Below are 6000 nucleotides of genomic sequence, written 5' to 3' on the forward strand. Positions count from 1 at the left end.
TCTGGGTTGTTTTTCTTCCTCTGTCAACTTTTAAAGCACAGCCACTAGCTTGACTTGCAAAATTAACACGTAAGAATGCATATTTTTCTTGGGTTTTTAAAAACCATTAATGCATAGACTTAACACGGTCTGTTAGTGGAAGAGCTGCATGTTCTGAGACCAGTGTGTGACTGGTTTATGAAACAGTCATTTGGGAGTGCCTAATAAACAATTGCTTTTAATTTTAAACATCTGTATCTTTAACAATAAGAGCAGCTGAAGTGGCCCTCCATCAGTCCTGGGCTCTGGCTTGAGTTGAGTAAAGACCAGCTGCAGCCTGAAAGTGATCTCGTCTAGCCCTGCTGCTTCACATGCTGTAATTCTAACCCTCTGCGGCTTGTCCTGGCTGATTGTCCCCTGAAACTTGATCTTTCAACGGATCAAAGGAGCAAAAGGAGAAACAAGAAACTTTTGCTGTGAAATTTCAGCCATGGCAGCTTGAGCTGCGTCTCCAGTTCAGTCATCACTCCTGGCCACCGGCTGCTGCCTGTGGAGTGTGCTGGTGTTTCCAGCCTCATGTCCTCATCGTGCTGCCAGAGGTTGCCACAGCACAGTCCTGTTTGGAGAAAAATAACCTGCAAAAGGGAAACCTTGCCCCTAATCACACAAGGAGTTCCACCAGTGCAACAAAAATTATGCTGACGTGGAATGACTCTGCTTGTAGACTTTCTGAGACAAACCAGTACAATCCCAAAATTTAACAAAGGAGATTAATATCACCATCAGAGTGAATCGATACATCATTTCCAGTTTGCCTGCTATATGGTATTAGGGAGACTGTGTCCCTGCAAGGTGACTGTGGACCAGCCCCTCAGCCCTTAGTGACAGTGTGTCCCCAGGCAGCCACCCTCAGCTACCCGAGGGCAGCTACCCTGAGTCCTCCACAGCATTTGCACACCTTCAGCATGGTGTTGGTAGCAGTCAGCTATGGAAGAAACCTTCCTTCTGTGGGCTTTTCTGCAGGGTGTACAGAGAAATGGGGATCCCTAAACCTGCCAGGTACCTGCACCCAGCTCAGGGGCCCAGCAGAGAGTCCTTTAAATGACTGTGGTCATTAAGTTCTTGTGATCAGATGGAAGAAATATGTCTGGCTTATTCCTTTGCCTATTTTGTGAGATGTAAAATTACAGAAGTTTATGTTTCAAATACATGCTTAGTCTAAGGAGAGTAAAAAGTGGCTGGAACCAATGTCTTAGAATACATATTACAACTGCTACAGTAATATCAGTCTAAGAGTGCAAGTGAAATATCTTGCCGTCGTTACTTGGCTGCTTCCCTGGAATGTTGAAGAATTAAGAGCATTTTTAGATGGAAAAATGTACAGAAAAGTGACTTTTTATTAAACCCAGAGGTTCCGCTGGAAAAGACAGAGAATTCCTCAGGCATCAAAGCCCTTCTTCCAGTCCAAAATCTCCCCGGATGAATATAGGCTGAGAACAGTTGCTCTGAATTTCACACATTTCACACGATGGTGTTAAATCTGAGCCCACCCAAGAGGAGAGGCCAGCGGTGTGTGGAAGCCAGGCAGGCTGTTAGCAAAGAGCTCAGGCATTAGGCACACCTTCCCTAAATTCCTGGCTGCAAGGTAATTACTACAATTTGCTTTCTTTGTCACCACTTTACTGGTATATATGTACGTGTCTGTGTCTGTGTGTCTGTGTGTCCTCTTCGAGCCTCTCATTTCAGTTAATCATTGAGAGTGTTTTGAGTGAAATGCAGCAATCACTGCCAAGGCAAAGTGATGTGTCACCATCAGGAAGGAACGAGCTCCCCAGCTGAAGGGAGCCTTGTTTGGAAACACTTCCCTAAAGAGCAAACATGGGGCGACACACATTCTCCTGCCCATCGCCTCACAGTGGGAAGGCGTGCTGGTACATGCTGTCTTGACATGAATTCTCTCCCATCCTGTTTCCTCATGCCTCTAGATGCCAGCATTTTACTGTCCCTCCAAGAGGACTGTCAGAGAAAATGGAAATTAATTGTGAGTACTTTTAGAAAGCAGTATTTAGAAACTTGGAGTTTCTTTCAGACACTCATGGTTGGTTGTTTTAAACCCCCCAAAAAATGCATATATCTTTGTCTTTCTGATGTTCTTACACTTGCACACCAGGCAGTGATTTTCCTCAAAAATTTCCAAGCTGATCATTTGTCAAAAATACAAAGTGCCCAAACATTCTTGTAAGAAGCTTGAAGGCAAAAGCCTGGATTTTCATGTTTTTATAACTTTATACAGGTAGTGTGACTATATCCAGCTTTGCACAAACCTCTTGGAAAACCCCTGGTCTAAAACTCACTCTGTTTTCACGGGATGAGAAAGTTGCCTGTCAGCAGGAAGGGTCATGCTGCTGCCATCAGAATCCAGAGAATCCAGCAAAGTGGGACCTGATTCTGCAGTCCCGACTTGTGCCCTACAGAGCAAGGGCTGTAGGGTCAAACTTCGTGGTATAAAAACCCCACTGCACAAAAACTTAGGAGCAGAGAAAAGAGCAGAGCAAAGGGCAGAGAAAAGCCTCTTCCAGGGCAGACCCCTGGCAGAACCCACCTCCCCATGCCCTGGGGGCTCCCCACTGCCACCACCCTCCCCTCCTTGCAGCCGGGAGGGAAGGGGAGATTCACATGCAAATGAGGATGATTTCCCAGCAGGAAACCCACTTTGTTTCCAAATTCATATCTCCAGCCCTACCGCAGCAAGCTTTGAATGCAGAAGAGGATGAATGACCTAAAAGCAACGGAACTAAGCATTTAGCATAAAATCCCACCCACTGGTCCCCTTTACTGGAAAGCAGGATTTAGCAACACAGACAAAACCCACACAGACTGGCAAGTGAGGAGGGAAATGTACACACAGAGTTAGTTTGTGTTGTAGGCACCGGTCTAATGTTCTTTGCAGCTGCAGTTCAGTGTAAGATATCACATCCGTGCCTCCGGCTTTGACCCCCCTCTAACAATCTCACCTTTTAGCATCAGTTTGATAATCATGTAAGGAATGCAGATCTGCCCATAGCTGTTAATACACCAAATGTTATAAACTTCAGAGTTACGGATGGATAATACACTGCTGACACATACATCTCTCACAGGTGACTTTCAAAGCCTCTCACTTCATGGCCCCTATGACAGAACTGCAGAGGTCTGTCCTGTGCAGGCTGTGCATAGCCACAAAACTGAATTTACCTGTCTGCTACTTTTCACAGTCTGTGGCTTACCACTGCCACTGGGAGCAAGCCTGAAGAAAACTTGCTCTCAACGAAAAACTGCACAAATTCAAGGGAATAGGGAAGAAGAGGAAAGTGCAACTCATTCCTTTCCTCTAGCGGCATTGAAGAAAATGTCCATCCATTGCATCAAGCTACTCAAGTCAAGAACTTAAAAATGTAGAATCATGGAAACATAGGGTGGCTTGTGCTGGAAAGAAATCATCTAATTCTGCAGCCAAGGAATAAAATCTGAGTGAATTACTGTTACTGACATTGATTCAAGTAAAACACTTGTGGAGTCCCTCAGAGTAATCTTTTTTCTTTTTTTTATTATTTCTCTTACTGCAGGAGTTTGTGTCAATTCTTTATTTGATGCCTTGAGAGGCTACCTAGAACAGAGGTTAGACAGCATTAAAGGAATAAACTAGGTATTTATTAAAAAGGCCTTCAAAGGATACACCTTGGGTAGTACAAGAGCCTGGCTGTGGCTCGACCCAAGATGGATGAAGGGTCACAAGTTTTCACACTTTTATAAGTTTTGGTCCATTTACATTTTGGGGTTAAATGTCCAATTACAACTTCAGGCTATGAAGTCACATCCTCCCAGATTGCCCTCCTCAATTCACTGTTGTTTACACATTTTTTGGGCCCAAAGCTGTAACAGTCCAAGCTGTTACTTGGTTCTTAAGCTAGGATAGGATTGTTTGGTGAAGAGGGAACTTGCTAACACTTTATACGAAGTTCAGAGTTATATACTAATGCAGTACAGAATCTGGAAAATATGAAACCTACAACTTAAGACATCATACTGAGCTGCTAAAAAAGATTTGTAACATGTCCAACATACTGTAAGCAAATGGAGTCAACTAATTTATTGTTCCAAACCCAGAAAGCCATTGAGAGGACATGCAATTGCTTTAAAGTCTACAATTGTATTTGTGCAACCCCCCTGGAGTGTGTGGAGTTACATGAGGGTTAAAAAAACTAGCAAGCATAAAGAGCTTAATTCCAATGCACAACAAGTGCTTCAACAAACATTCTGCCAAAAGTACTAAGGAGATTTAATCACTTCTTTCGCCCACCAAAGATGACTTTATTTTGTGTTTGACATGCCCTACAGAGTGTGCTTTCCATACAGAAATTCTCTATTTGATCATGCAAGGGCTACTTGGTAAAAAGGGTAAAAAAGGAAACAAAGAGCAAAAGGTGTTTCTGACCTTCCCTGGGTGGCTTCATTTTCATCTGCTCTGACAAGATACCCTCACACTGCCAGAGGGCTCAGCCTGGGAACCTTGTGGGAGGGCACAAGTGGTCTCCTCACTTGAATGGAGAATGATGGAGATGATGAGGAGGCCTTTCAGCAAAGTTCCTCTATGTTTCTAGAGTTTGCTGCAAAGGGTGCGACAGCACCATAACAGGGCTCTGGCTCGCATGAGAAGAAACACCTTTAGCAGAAGCTGAACTCATCTTGAACTTTCCTCAGCTGAGGACATCTGTGTAGACATGTGTGGACACAGCTGGCAAAAGCTTCTGTGCCCAGCAGTGTGCACTGTGAGGTGAGTCACTGGTTGATGTTTCTTTGCTGCTTTGACTTGCTCAGTGTCACTGCTTCTCCTGCAAAAGGTAACAGCAGACAGACTGGGATCAGATGAATATGAATTAGGGGACCAGATGAAGATAAGCAAGGGGAGGTCCAGGTGAAACCAATCCTCTGTCTGAATACAGGGTGTAGGTTGTCAGGCACCTGCCCTGAGCTCAGGTGCCTACCAGGCCCCAGTGGTGCAAGACCCTCTGGGAAAACTTGGGCAGATGCAGCTGTGGGGTGGAGTTGGTCACTGTGACATTCCCACACTGTGGGTGTCAGCCTGGCCCTGTCCGTGTGTCCGATGGAGTTGGTCAGTGTGACATTCCCACACTCTGGGTGTCAGCCTGGCCCTGTCCGTGTGTCCGATGGAGTTGGTCAGTGTGACATTCCCACACTGTGGGTGTCAGCCTGGCCCTGTCCGTGTGTCCGATGGAGTTGGTCAGTGTGACACTCCCACACTGTGGGTGTCAGCCTGGCCCTGTCCTGTGTCTGAGTCATGATGGGTGGGATGTGCTACACCTTATGTTTCCCCTCCACCAAAGCAAGCCCAGCAATATGACACAAAGTAAAGGAGTTATCTTAGAGCTCTGATCCCACCATTGACCCCATGGGTGGACTCCCACGGTGATCTCACCCTGACAGCTTAGTCAGCTTCACAAGTACCAGTGAAAGGTCATGCTGGGTTCAAACCAAAATGTGCTTTCTTGCAGCTTTTCCCCTTTGGGCCAGAGGCTGTATCCCTTACTTGGGCAAAGATCCAATTGGAAATAATGAATGTAATTACCTTGTAAGCACCTCAGTGGAAAATATTGGTATAGTTCATTATACAGGGCTGCAATGCTAACCCGTTTCCCAGTGTTTAAAATACAAATATTAATGCTTTCTCCTTTGGGGTTTTGAGATTACTTATTGTAGTCTAACTGAATTGATAAGCTTTTCAGCTATTGCAATCATTCTTACGATAAGGTTTCCAGTGCAAGTTTAGCATCACTGGCTAGCATCATGTGTTAAGAGTGTTACTCTGCACAGAGTTGGGGGTTTGAGTGACCCTGCATGAATGAGGGTCCCTTTGACCATGGCCCTTTAAGCATCCAAAACTGAAATCTCTTTCAAAGGATGTTTCATTTTAGCATCCTCAAACTGAAGGTAAGAAACACACTGACTATCCAAATAATTGAA

Source organism: Cinclus cinclus, chromosome 3 (assembly GCF_963662255.1).
Source record: "Cinclus cinclus chromosome 3, bCinCin1.1, whole genome shotgun sequence".
Classification (NCBI taxonomy): Eukaryota; Metazoa; Chordata; class Aves; order Passeriformes; family Cinclidae; genus Cinclus; species Cinclus cinclus.